Source organism: Lottia gigantea (assembly GCF_000327385.1).
Source record: "Lottia gigantea unplaced genomic scaffold LOTGIsca_213, whole genome shotgun sequence".
Taxonomy (NCBI): domain Eukaryota; kingdom Metazoa; phylum Mollusca; class Gastropoda; family Lottiidae; genus Lottia; species Lottia gigantea.
Window position 1 is genome coordinate 40,012 of NW_008708488.1, and position 14,593 is coordinate 54,604.

The following is a 14,593-nucleotide window of genomic DNA, read 5'->3' on the forward strand; positions in this document are numbered from 1 at the left end:
ATCCAGTTTATAGAGGATGTGCTTTGGAGAGGTTTCATTTTATTTTCATTATCACAAATACCACAGAATTTTTCAAAATAATAGTAAACTATGATTGTTTAATTTTTATTCTTTGACACATTGTGGTAATAGAGGGGTATATTACTGGTGTATGTAAATCTTAATGGTCAAGTATTATTTGACACCCACGGCAATAATGTACTTACCATACAAGCTTCCTGGAGAATAGCCTCTTCAACAACGTCACCACAAGTAGAGCCCTTCCAGGAATTACCAAATTCAATTTCGTTGGCAGCAACAATACCAGTGCTTGTTGTAAAGTCATCTTCACTATTTCCATTGTAATTACCACATAAACCTCGAACTTTGTCTTGCCATTTTTTAGTCAGTTGTACAGCAAATCGAGTTCCTAGTTAAATACAAATTATTTTTTGAATAAAAATGTCCATGTTGAACCATCCACAAACATGGAAAACATAAAAATACATCTTCTACCCAGATGTTAGCAAACATTGTTTTTATCTTAAATTAAATATTCATAGATATTGATGATCAACTATGGATACAACTAATTATCATTCATATATTCTCTTTTATTCAGTGATTAACATCATCTTTTGGGTTTTTTTTTTCATTAAACATTCATTTAACACGTTCATTGGTAAAAATTGTTTTGTAATGTTCTTACCTCCATCCCACATACAAGTGACTCCATCAAATGTTACAAATATGAAAACACCAGCTGGATAAAGTGTTATATCACCAAACTGTTGGAAACCTTGATCAGGAGTGTATGGTGTAGTACCAATAGTTATTGTTCCACCTTTAACCATACTTATTTTAACATCATTAACATTGATCTCAATGGATTTAGTACAAGCTACTCCAGTGGAGCCACATTGGATGTTCTGTACTTTAATGTCAAATGGAGATGAGCCATTGTTCAAACTTTGTAAGAAAGTGTAGCTACAGGTTCCTTGGAATTTGTATCTCTTTGAATCAAAGGTTTGATAATGTGGATCACCAGAAGCCCAACAGGTAGCTAAAACAAATCATAAAATTTTTAATTATTACAGATTATTTATCACTACTGCTGGTAATCATTTAATTTAACTTGCCAGTTATGTTTAAGTTAAGCTTCAATATGAAATGTCATTTAAGCCATTCTTAATGGTTTCTTACATTTCTCACAATATATATTTGTGAAAAAGAGTATAGTGAAAGCAGTATTTAGTCAGTTAGATATTTGTATACATATTACTGCCACAATAATTTATTGTAAAACTCACCAGTACAATCTATTTCAGCTGTAACAGTCCATTGTCCATTTTCACATCGCCTGTTTTAAAAAAAAAAACATTTATGTTAAAATGTCTTAGGACATGAGATAATAAAAATGAATTATAAAATACTGAACAAATAAAAATATGAGCCACAATTAAAATCATTTCTGCATGTGCAGAGAAAAAACTTCCTAGAATACATTTCTAGATCAGACACCATTAGGTATATGACAGCACTAGACAAAACCAAACCTTATGGGTATTATGTTAGTGAGCTTTTCAAAACTTGATACTTCCTGAATATAGACAAAACTTTTGATGAGCAAAGAATGCAGTTCAGCCATGTTGCATCTGAAAAATGTACTTACCTATCTTTACAGTTATAAGTCATTGTATCCATATGGTTAAACCATTGTCCCATATGGTAACAGGGGCAAGTGTTGGGAGAAATACATTTACCATCCTGAAAAAAAACAAGAGCAAATTAGAAACTCCATTACAAGTTTGTAAATACAGATATAATAATACTCAAGACCTCTTTCAGAGGGTCCACGTGTTTAATACTGCAGAACCATGAGGTATCATCATAAATGCTTACTAAAAACAAATACATGTAACGAAAAGCAGACCAGAAGATGTGAAAATCCCTGAAAAAAAAATGACAATCTTGGCTGTTTCAGGTATAAAATCTACTCACTTTATCTTCCCATTGGTTTTCAGGACAGTAACATCGTCTGGATGGAAGAGAACTTTGTTCAGCACAAGTTGTGTTACTTTCGAATTTGCCTGGACATTTGGTTCTGCAGGATGTGGGAACACTTTCAACTGTTTCTACACCAGCAGGACAAGATATTTCAGCACATTGAGAATCAACACATGACAAGGTAGCATTGGCACAAGTGCTGTAAGAAATGATTTCAACAAATATATATGAAATGCTTCACCAATCAATTCCTGTTTACTAAATTGCAGAGTTTAAATTCTGCTGGTTATTAACATTAGTCTTATTATATTTCCCACTGAACATCTATTAAACTCACAACATTTTTCTTGCATTCAGAAATGCTACAGAGACCCTGCTATTCTGAATATAATTATGAATCTACGTGAAACTTACCACTCTTGGCAACCTCTTTGTGTTGGTGTTCCTGGTACAGTAACAACATTATTAGCCATATCATAACAGGTACATTCAGCTAATTTAGCACAAGTATTTCCTGCACCCATATCATCAGTAAGCAAATCACTAGATGGACAGGAACAGCCTGGAACACATTGCTTCTCACACTTATGACCAAGGGCATAATCTCGACAAGCACTATTACAGATTTCTTTACAATGGCTGAATTGATAACCATTTGGACAATTGTTGATATGAGATCCTGGAATGGAAAATGAAATAAGTGGAGAAACTTTATATCTAATGACATGTAGACTTTGACCAATGAAGTGAATGTCAAGATAAGACATATTCAGTGAATCAAGGAATTGAGTATTCAGTGAATCAATGAAATGAGTATTCAGTGAACCAATGAAAAGAATATTCAGTGAATCAGTGAAATGAATATTCAGTGAATCAATGAAATGAATATTCAGTGAACCAATGAAATGAATATTCATTTAATCAATGAAATGAATATCCAGTGAACCAATGAAATAAATAGTCAGTGAACCAATGAAATGAATATTCATTTTCAGCATATTTAAATAAGAAAAAAAGTAAATCTCTACCCTGTAGCAATGTTAATAAAAGATTACATACCACATTTTGTATTTAAAGCTGCTTGGTTTGTCACTTGTTGTCCAGTAATACTACAATCACTCATTAAAGCAAAGACTACAGGACAAACATTGGAAGCATCACCAGATGTTTCTACCAAGTTTTTCAAACTATTCTTTCTTTCTGTTGGTATCTTTGAGCTACATGCACTTTCAATATACAGAGCTTCTATTGCGCTACTCTATAAAATAATAAATTGAAATATTTTATTTCCTGAACTTAACAACTAATTGGGATTTGATAAAAGAAATCCAAACATACAAGCCAGGGATGTTAGAATATAAATTCTCCTGCTGAGGTTATCATCACAATTTAAAAGAAAAATCAGATTGGCCTTAACTATCAAGATTGTCCTTTTAAAAGGAGCACATTTAGAGAAAACTCTGGTTATGAGTGAATATGGAGCAAATAAAATGAAGTGAAGTAAAATTGATATGCACTTAAACATGAGATAAATCCAATTCTTCCTTCGTAGCAGTCAAAATCAACTTGTATTCAAATTCAAAAACATATTCAAAAGAGTGCTAATTGTCATTAAAAAGAAGTACAAATTATATTTTAAAAGTAACTGTTTAACTGTTTTTTTAAAAGGTGCAAATTGTTTCAAAAAAAAAAGTTTTTATATTTTTCTAAAAATGATTGTGCTTATTCTTCTTTCTTATAAAATTGTGCTGATTTTTTGATATAAAAAGAGTGCTTATTGTTTGTTTTCTAAAAAGAGTGCTTATTTTTCTCTAAAAAAGAGTGCTTATTTTTTTCTTAAAAGGAGTGCTTATTGTTTTCTGTGCTTAATGTTTTCTAAAAAGAGTGCTTATTGTTTTCAAAAAAAAGTGCTGGTTTTTACTCAATAGGGAATTAAATATAGGAGTAAATTTTGCTTCAATAATATATAAGTTTTGAAATTATGAAAAAATTCTTATTTCACTTACAAGTGTATCACCCTACAAAATAACAAAAAATGGAATGTAACATTTGCTTGACTACACACTGGACAAACAGTCCAGCAAAGGTATCTATGCAAATTCAGGTATGATTTTAAAACAAATATTCTACTTGTTTTTACTAGATTTTTAAAAGTTGGTTTATGATATAAGAATTTTTGTCATTGAAATAGTTAGAAACTTACTTAACCACTTCTATCAACTATATTACCAAATATCACAGTTATAAAGTTAAGAAGTAATATATATATAGAACCTTAGAAGTTAAAGTGTTAATTTTTATCCCATTAATCCATATCACAATATGTATCGTATCGTATCATGACCATTGTATCTCAATATGTATTGTATGGTGGCATGATTGACAATACCCAGCACTAACTTACACTGTTCACTTTAGGAAGTAACAAAATTACCAAGTTGAGGCTTCATGTTAAAAACTCTCATGTTTTGATTCTGATGGTGTAATGGCACATGCATTGTTGAAAGCAACAACTTTAATCTAATTTCTATAAATTAGCTATTTGAAAACAATTCTTACCCATCAAATTTCTATAAATTAGCTATTTGAAAACAATTCTTACCAGTCTAATTTCTATAAATTAGCTATTTGAAAACAATTCTTACCTATCAAATTTCTATAAATTAGCTATTTGAAAACAATTCTTACCAGTCTAATTTCTATAAATTAGCTATTTGAAAACAATTCTTACCAGTCTAATTTCTATTAATTAGCTATTTGAAAACACCAGTAAAATTTCTATAAATTAGCTATTTAAAAACAATTCTTACCAGTCTAATTTCTATAAATTAGCTATTTGGAAACAATTCTTACCAGTCTAATTTTTATACATTAGCTATTTGAAAACAATTCTTACCAGTCAAATTTCTATAAATGAGCTATTTGAAAACAATTCTTACCAGTCTAATTTCTATAAGTTAGCTATTTGAAAACAATTCTTACCAGTCTAATTTCTATAAATTAGCTATTTGAAAACAATTCTTACCTCAGGATTAATAGCAGTATTAACAGCAGATACATCAAATTTGACACCACAATTGTTTTGAGAATAGGCTTGGAGAAATTCATCTTCAGTACCACCAGCATTATTAGGCATTTCAAAGTCATCTTGTTGATTGTGATTAAATTTACCACAAACACCTTTTACCTGTGAGGAAAACACATCAGAAATGATTAAATGATGCATACAAGTTTATATTATGCAAATTATTTGGTAATATTGTGCCCTGTCTTTTATAATGTCATGGTACTTCACGGTAATAATAATAATAATTAATCTATGTTCATTTCTTAAGCAGTAATTCAAATCAAAATATTCTTACCTCATTAACAAAAGAGGGATTGAGTTTGACTGTTACACGACCTACATCAGTGTACAAGATTCTGATATCTGGAGCTTCGATGACATAGTAGATAGATGTAACCTTCTTGACATAGATATTTCCAGCAGAGTAGGGAAGCTTTTCAGCGCTATTACCAGCGTGGAGTTGTACAGCACCATTCACGACTTTAAGTTCAACAGTTTGTGATTTGTATTGAATCTTAATGCCTTGTACACAAGCTGCATTCATGCCAGTAATACATTTGCTAGTATCAAGGGTAATTTTCAAGTCTTGTGAGTTAAAGGTCTGTAAAAATAACATGTGAAGTGTTTACACTTAAACTTTAATTTCTTGAAGTTTGCCTCCAGAATAATAAATGTGTGCAATTGAAGCCATATATGAAAATGCAAACTTGAAATGAGTCTTAGAATTATATAAACCTGTGTTAATGACTTGAAACAATGCCATCTACAGAGAAATACAAATGTATATAGTTACCTCTACAAGAGTATATTCACATCCAATATCATTGGTACCCAAATAAATATTTTTACCATCAAATGTTGTTGTATAACCAATACCGACCACTTCACAAGTGGCTCCACATGGTCTCTTAAGACATGTCCAGTAACCATACAGACCACAAGTACTGAAAATAATTTTGAAATAATAAAAATACAAGTGTGGTCAGAAATAATGATTGTGGTCCATGGTCAGATGGTGATAGTGTAATTCATGATACAGCAGATCAGGCCAACCAAAATTTGCAATGCACAGAAAATTTTATTCTTTAAAAAGATGAAAATCTTTATCCATAGCATACAGAACATCATTCTAATCTCATAAAATAGAGGCTTTGTCTACCATAGCTGACAAGAAATCATTCAACAAGATGTCAAATCAGATCTCTGAGCTACCCTAGTTGCCATATCATAAATACATGTATAGGCAAAAATAGAAATGTATAAACAGGTACATACCATGATTCACAAGTAGAGTGAGATTCAATGGAAGCATTATAATTGTAAACTTGAGAGTTGTACATACAGGTACATTTGTCAGCAGTAACACAAGCTCCATTATGTAAGACAAGGCCTGCTTTACATTGGCAGCCAGGTACACATTCATTACATTCAGTTTTACTCATTGAAGTGAAGTAGTTACCACAGCCTTTAGGACAGGCACTGCCACATTGTGAATATTCCATATTAGCTGGACATTCAATAGCTAGAAAAACCAAATATTTACTACTCAGACAGACTTCAATAAAACTAGTAAGGTGGTAGGTATTATAATTCAGTTGACTGGCTCTCAAATTAAGAGTTAGGATAAAACAAGTATACAATGTAGACAGTCATTTATAATCAAAACAACAAATTTAATCAGCATATCCAACAAAAGAAATATTGAAAAAATGACTTACGACACAAGTGAGTAGATCTCCAGTTGACAATAACATCATTCAAACCACATTCTGTAGCATACCATTTAATTCTATTACATCTGGCTTCATTAGCTGACTCTACACTGACAATAGCAGCAGAGCAGTAGGCCTCTTTACACATTTCAAAGTAAGAGTTTACATCAACCTAAAAAATATCATCAAAATTGAATATCATCAAACAAAATTAACAGGAAACATTCTCAAAGAGATAGTGGTCTCATTATATGTTTTTGCTATAACAGCCGTAAGGGCTTTATTTCAGCTATCAATAGTGCTTTTCTGAATTAAAATTCATTCAGTTCTTCTACAAATAAACAAAAAAGTGGCTGTTCAGACTGTCGTCAATCAGAGCAGTATTAACAAATCTCAAAGGTACTTGTGGCCAACAACCTCATAATATTGGTAATAACAGCATGAATGAATGAGAATAACATGGTTTGAAAAGCAAAGACACCATTCGTATAATTATCATTCTTATCTTGATAAAAATAGCTCAGTTTCTTACCAATGGATGGCAGGCAGCAAACATAGATGATTTAAGGTATGAACATTCAGATTTTGCTTTCTCAAGTTGATCACCAGAACAGACCAACATTGGTTGTCCACACTGAAAATAACATATAAGTTGAAATTAAAATAATAAATAGACTCATACATCCCCTTTATGAATGTTTGTAAGACAAAATTTAATGATGGTCTCATAAAAGTGCCCATAGATTACAGGCAAAGCAAAAAAAAAACAGAACTAATCTAATCACCAATATATTAGTGAATGCAGAATAAGCTTTCAGTCTAAAGAACTAGACCACATTTTCATTTTTAAGTTATTTCTTATCATATTATACTTACAGATCCACTTTCAACCAGGTTACTATCACCTAATTCTTTAGCTTTAAATCCATCTTGTCCTAAGGCAACTTCATCTGGAAAAAAAAAACATTATCCCATGAAATACTCAGTCAAATGAAGTTCCTATCCTCCATAAATAATTTTGTTAAATATAAATGTAATAAATAAAAGTTTCATATCTTTAATAAGTGACAACCAAAGAATATTTTTGATATCACAGACTTAACTTGATTATAATTGAATAGCAACAGTACACTACACTTTGTGGAGTCAGTGAAATAATTTGGGGGTACTTAATATCAAAATAGAATACCTACCACTGACATCTAAGTCAAAGTCTCCACACATACCAGCTCCTGTCAAATCACCGCGTTTAGCTTTAGGAACTGTCACATAAACAGCACCAAAACGGTCAACTCTGACAGTAAAGCCAAGTGAATGTTTGATGTACATGGCATCACCGGTCTGTACAACATTGACACCTAGAAACACACAAGATATGACATCAGTATTGCTTGTTTGATTTAAAACATGATTCAAACATTTCTACCGGAATCAAAGTCCTGTATTAAACTTTTAACAACATGCTGCATAAGGATGTAAACTTTCAGAAGATTCAGTTATGTTTCTTGATTAGAGAAACTATAACAGATGTAGCAGAAGTCAAATTTACAGAAGGACTTATTTGTCACTCTACTGCAGCTGTGCAAAAGTATAGTTCTTTGGTATTCAATTTGGTACTTTTGTATGTTGAGAAATTTTGAAAAAGAACTTACTAGAGTCAGAGTAGGCTGTTTCTTGAGTGACTGGACATTTAACTTTGTTGATGTAGACATCTCCTTCCAAATACTCGATAAAATGGCTATTTACATTATCTCTAATATGAACTTTCTGTAATTGAGAACAGATTGAAATTATAGTCACAATGTTTTGTCTTGAAATGATTCGTGTCTTGCAGCATTTACAAATATTGATCAGATAAGACTCTCCATATAGCAGACAGTCTTGCCTTAAAGCAGATAGTCTTGCCTTAAAGCAGGCAGACTCTCCATTTAGCAGACAGACTTGCCTTTAAGCAGACAGACTCTCCATTTAGAAGACGCGCCATCCTTTTAACTAATAGACTTGCCGTTATGAAGATGTACTTTTCTGTAATCAGACGGAGACTACTGATGGTCTCTATTTTAGGCTGATGGACTTACCTTTTGACAGATGGACTCTGCATTACAGTCTGTCGAGGCAGTGACTTTCCACTCAGCAGTCTGAGTCAACAAGACCTCACAAGTTGATTTATAATTGTAAATAACCCCGTCAAATGTTCGGTATAATGAATCACCGGATGCCATACAACTCTTAAATGTGATATCAGCAGTCTGGTTGATGATGCGAACATCACCTAAAATGAAAAATACAAATATAATACTCCTCTAGTCTTTATATAATTTATTGGTAAGAAAAACTACATGATAAAATTGCTTAAATCATCAACATACAACACATGGTAACAAGAATCCAACCTGAAACCTTCAGTGTACAATCTATGTTCATCTTTTACTCAATATGATACCAAAATCTTGAAACAACATAACTTTCCATCTGGGTTTGTCAACTCTGCATTCTATTCAGAGAGTCAACCGTGTTTACTGAATAAATCTACCTAAAAAACCAACCTTGAAGACATTGTCTACAGTCATTATTGTCCCAACTGGAACCCCAGAATTTTCCAGAGCCTCCTGCTGTACAACATGCGTCAAATGACATAACTGCAGCTTTGCCACCAGTTTTAACACCACTACAACCAGCTTCTGAGGTATAACAGTACTTCAAGGAATCAGTTACAGCTGAAAATAAACAATGTTGTGATTAAGGAGCAATAGGTACTAGATTGGGCGATTATTTACATTTTACCGGAAAAAGCACTGTAAATTCCCAAATTTCTTTATGATTCACTGATAGCAAAGAAACTATATATGTCCTTCCTCTAAATCACTTGTACCGTCTTTATTAGCCCACATGGTGCAGAAAAGTAGGACATAAATCTCAATTTAATTTCAAAATCACTAGCAGGGGTAATCAAAAATGCAACTTAACCTAAAAGGACTATAAATGCTCCTGAAGAATCCGCTATGGAGCTCTAAAAGTTATTACCTTCAGAAAAAATATGAAATTAAAGTAACATTTATCAAACCTACCACTCTGATCTTCTTCACAGTAGCTGCCTCTGAAACCATCAGGACACGAACAAGTGTTAGGTCCTGTACAGTTACCCCGTACACACTCTGGTTGACATGTTGCTGAAATCATATTACAATGCTCCTGATTTAGTGATAAAATATACAACAGTTCTTCTGTTAGACATCAATAACCCGATTGCTCGAAATACGACTACTTTACCCTGAATGCGATGATCAATATCAAATTCAAATACAGTGGTGTAACCTATTTTCGTGGATATAAGGATTCAACACCGAATTTCGTCAAAGTTAAAAAAACGAAATAAAAAATATGTGTCTTAGATGTTTCCTCAGATATTCTACAAAATAATTAAAATTGGTTTATTTCGATTTTCTTTATGAGTCCTTCATTTTGACCCATATTTCATGAGCAACCAACTCGGCAACGGCGGCAGAATGCGTCACCTATTTTCGTGTACAATGTTTGATCTATAAATAAGTCGAGAAAAACACGTTCTATGGATACCGGGTGGTATAATTAACTTCTCTTAGTATTTATCTTTAATATCAATTCATTATAACTAGTGACAATTCCTTCAAAGAACCACGATTTAAAAAAAAAAATAGTGACTGACAAAATAAGATACGTAGCGTGATTTATTGCTAAAAGTCACTGAAACAACATAAGAATACGGCCCACTTTGTGTTCCGTAGAAATTTTCTGCTGACACGGAATCCGCTAGTTGATCACGTGACTTCATTCGTTGGACTACATTCTAGCAGACGACACTTGGAATTCCGATAACCACTCTGGATTATAAGGAAATTCGGCCGATAAAAAATGGTGACGATTGGTAATAAGTGAAATCCGCCATTTTGTATTTGTCAAAGTATACATTAATACATTTTACCTTGCTTGAAACTACTGGATTCATTCTACTAGCTGACATTGTAGAGAAAACCCATGTTTATTAAAACAAACTAACGCGGAGGTCGCGCAAGGTCGCTCATGTAAATTATTAATCATTTCCGAAAATCCACGAATAATAGGTTTCCACGAAATTAGGTTACTTGACTGTATCAGTAAAGTTGGTAAATTCTATCACAAAGACGTGGCTCATATAGAAACCCCACTAGTCCAGCGAATGTAAAATTTATTTTATTCTCGGGTAACTTTTTACCTTAATCATTAGAATCGTAACATACTTCAATTCCCTTCCACTTGATTTCCATTGGAACAAGAGGGTAACACGTGTTATTGGTCCATAGGAAACTGCTGTTCAAGTTGATTTCAACACATTGGGGAAAATAATTGCTCTTCATCAAATAAACTTTCAAAGTTTCAATATTTCGGAAGTGCTAGCTAAGTTACGTAAGTAACTGAGTTACGGAAGCACAATTAGGCCATTATATACTGCCGTAAAGAATGATTGTCAGGAATAGGTATAGGGAAAGTATTTCTATTAGTTTCGTAAAGGCCGTACGCATGAATGTTATGAACAGGTCCGTAGGTATGTAACCCAGGGGGGACCAATTTTTTGAAGGGGGCTCAACTATAGCGACTCAACAAGTCATTGCAGTCATCTAAATTTTCAGAGGGAGCCTAAATTTTCTTGAAGGAAAGGTGGTGGGCTTCCTCTAGTTGGTTATGAATGGTACTTTCAGATTTAGCTGCTATCAAAAGCTGCGTTATTAACAATCTGTTTGTTAATCGGACACTGTAACATCATATTTCTCATGGAACGTATCCATGATAGGCCTAAGCTTGCCAAGCCAAGTCGAAATTAATCAAATGTACATTGTATTATACGATTGTCTAGCTCTACTTATGGCATAAAAAACAAATTTAGACAATAGTTTTCAAAGGTCACAAAGATTTTTCTGTCTTATTATAGGATCCCCAAAAATTTTCTCTAAAACTCACCATCGTCACAATTAGGCCCTGTATATCCAGTACAGCACTGAGTGGTGATATTATGGCTCACCCTAAAACAGATAGCAGATATATTTATCAAAATGTTTCATTAGTAGTAATGCACCAAATCAACCATCCTTTCACATCTGTAGTTGGAACTTATCGTTGATATAGTGTGAATCAATTGATAAGTAATTAAAATTTAAAAAAGAAATTGGAAATGTAAATGGCAAAAAGTACTTACTTAGAGTAAGTGCAGTTGGAATTTGGGTCCTGTGCGCTGAACACGGGAAAGAAGTCATCCTCGGCCACACCAGCCGTTTTAGCAGACGCTTCCACATCCAGTCCATAGCCTTGGTTGCTCAGTCGGAAAAGATCAGGTGTTGTACATGATGCGTATTCATATAACTTTTCTTCCTGATTCACTTTACAGAACCCGGCGCTGAAAATTAAAAATGCATGAAACTTAAAAGGCAATCAGGTACACACGAAATATATTTCTCTACACTGTAAATTTCTAGAATGGTGTCTTGTAAATTGAAAGAATCAAATAAGTTCGGAAAGGATTAAAAGATATCATTTGGAATAGATTTTAATGCTTAAAGAAAAGTTTTTTTATTTGTTATTCCGGAGTTATTTTCATGAAATAGCGTCCCGAAAATTTCAATATATTCTGATAATATAAGTAGAATATATATTGGAATTTCGCACCAATTTCTTTCGAACTGCTACAGAAAAGTATCAGACTTAAACTTAGTTTACAAGAAGTTCTTGACCTCGTTTGAAACCTATTTGAAATTAAAGAAGAATTCTTATGGTAAATGTAGGATTTCTCGATCTGCGCAACAAGTCGTTATCATGATTCCGCGTACAGAAGCGTTTGAGAAAATCTAAAGTGATAATAATGGCGATGATTTAAGGCAGTTTTGAATCTCGCATATCAGGGGTAATTTTACAGTATCTTAGAGATATAACTGTAACACCCCTGATGGTTAAATAATATATCAGCGTTTCAACATCTAGATATAGAAAGTCTGCCTCACTGGTCACCGGCTGATTATACCTGTGCCGCACAACATCCCCTTCTATAGAAGCACGTTGGTTAACTCCGATCAATTAAGGTTGTTCGAGCAATGAGTTTTGTCTTACCTTTGATATTAACATATAAGGTTGCGTATATTCTTATTTTTTTTCCTGTCAGAAAAACACTTCCCCTGGGGTTTCTATGATATTTAAAACCCTTTCTCTCTGATCATCCCCGGAGTGCGGGTTTTAAATATTATAAAAACCCATTTAATCCTATACTCAATTGCTTTACAACAGGATAATTTCATTAAGAATCACAGATAAGTTTATAAAAGATTGTATGATCCAACAATGAATGATAATCCAAGAATATGAATCCACTTTATATATTGTATCATGATAATGATCCAAGGTATATGCTTTAATACTAGGGTACGGTAATACACGGGTCATGATGATATGATAAATGATGATAACCTGACTATCAAAAAGATAATAAAAATAATGAGTAATAAAACATAATAATGATTTCGAACGTCAATGATAAAATCATTATAATAATTGCAAGTAGATTCGAGACCGAATATTCTCAATTATGATCCAAACAACAGGTCCTATTCTTAACGATTTTATCATTTTGATAATACGAATTAAAAGATCAAGACAAGAATTGAGAAATGTTAATTATTTATAGCAAAAAGTGATAATACATTTGGTTTGTAATTCTGGAAAGATCGTTTTTATGGTCCAGAACTGTTTTTGCCAAAATGTACAAGATGATAATAAGATAATGATAAAGATAATGATGGAGTGAACGAATGGTGGAATTGGATTGGAAATGGTTTGGTGAAATTGGATAAAATGGAAACTTACTTGACATTGTCGAGGGACGTAGCAATGGTCAAAATCCATAATATCAAACCGAGAGAAGAAATCAAGGGACGGGTCATAGTACCCTTGGTAAACAACTTCGAATAGTGGTTTTAGTGTCTCTCTTCAGTATGCTTTCTTGTAGATTCAAGATTTGTTTGAAGACAGATAGTACAAGCTGCGACACTCGTACTGATTCGGGGACCTAAAATGTCCTCTAATGAGACGTGTCGTCAACTGGCCTTTTATACTGCCCGTTACTGGTTATGAAAGTCAGGGCGATCAATTAAAAAATTTGCTTACTTTTTGCAAGCAATTCAATTCTGTTTACCTCGTGCGTATTTCACTGACATATCGGAAAATTGGGCATATGGGGCTTTAGTCATTGGCTAATATCTCAAGAATTGAATTGCATTGATCCAAAAGCCGTTTAATATATGACTTAGTAAATATTAATCGGTTTTCATGGTACCAGATGGTCAGCCAAGCCAATATCTTTAGAAATTCCTATACCTTCTACCCCTGGCTTAAAGTCAATAATACTTGCAACTACTGAAATGTATTAAAGATACGAATGACCGGTATATAATGTGATAGAAGCGTGACAAAGAGCATTATCATGGCAACTTCATTTAGTAAAACGAATCCAATTGAGTTAATAATAAAATAAACTGCTATGCACAGTTTAGTATTTATCCACTGCATAAAAAATATTTTACGTGTATCGCCAATCGCGACATTTGCTCTATCACATAAGGCCCTTTGCGATTAGTGACGTCACCAAACAGTTATTTTTTCAAGAATTGAAGGATCCACAGACGTCTGACTGAAAATTGGAATTGTGCAAATTAATGTTATCAATGTCCACGATACACATACACAATTTAGAATCCCTTTAAATATATTGCAGTGCGTTTAAAAAATTTTGTTCAAAAAATTGTCTTTAAAAAAAAACGCTATGATGGAA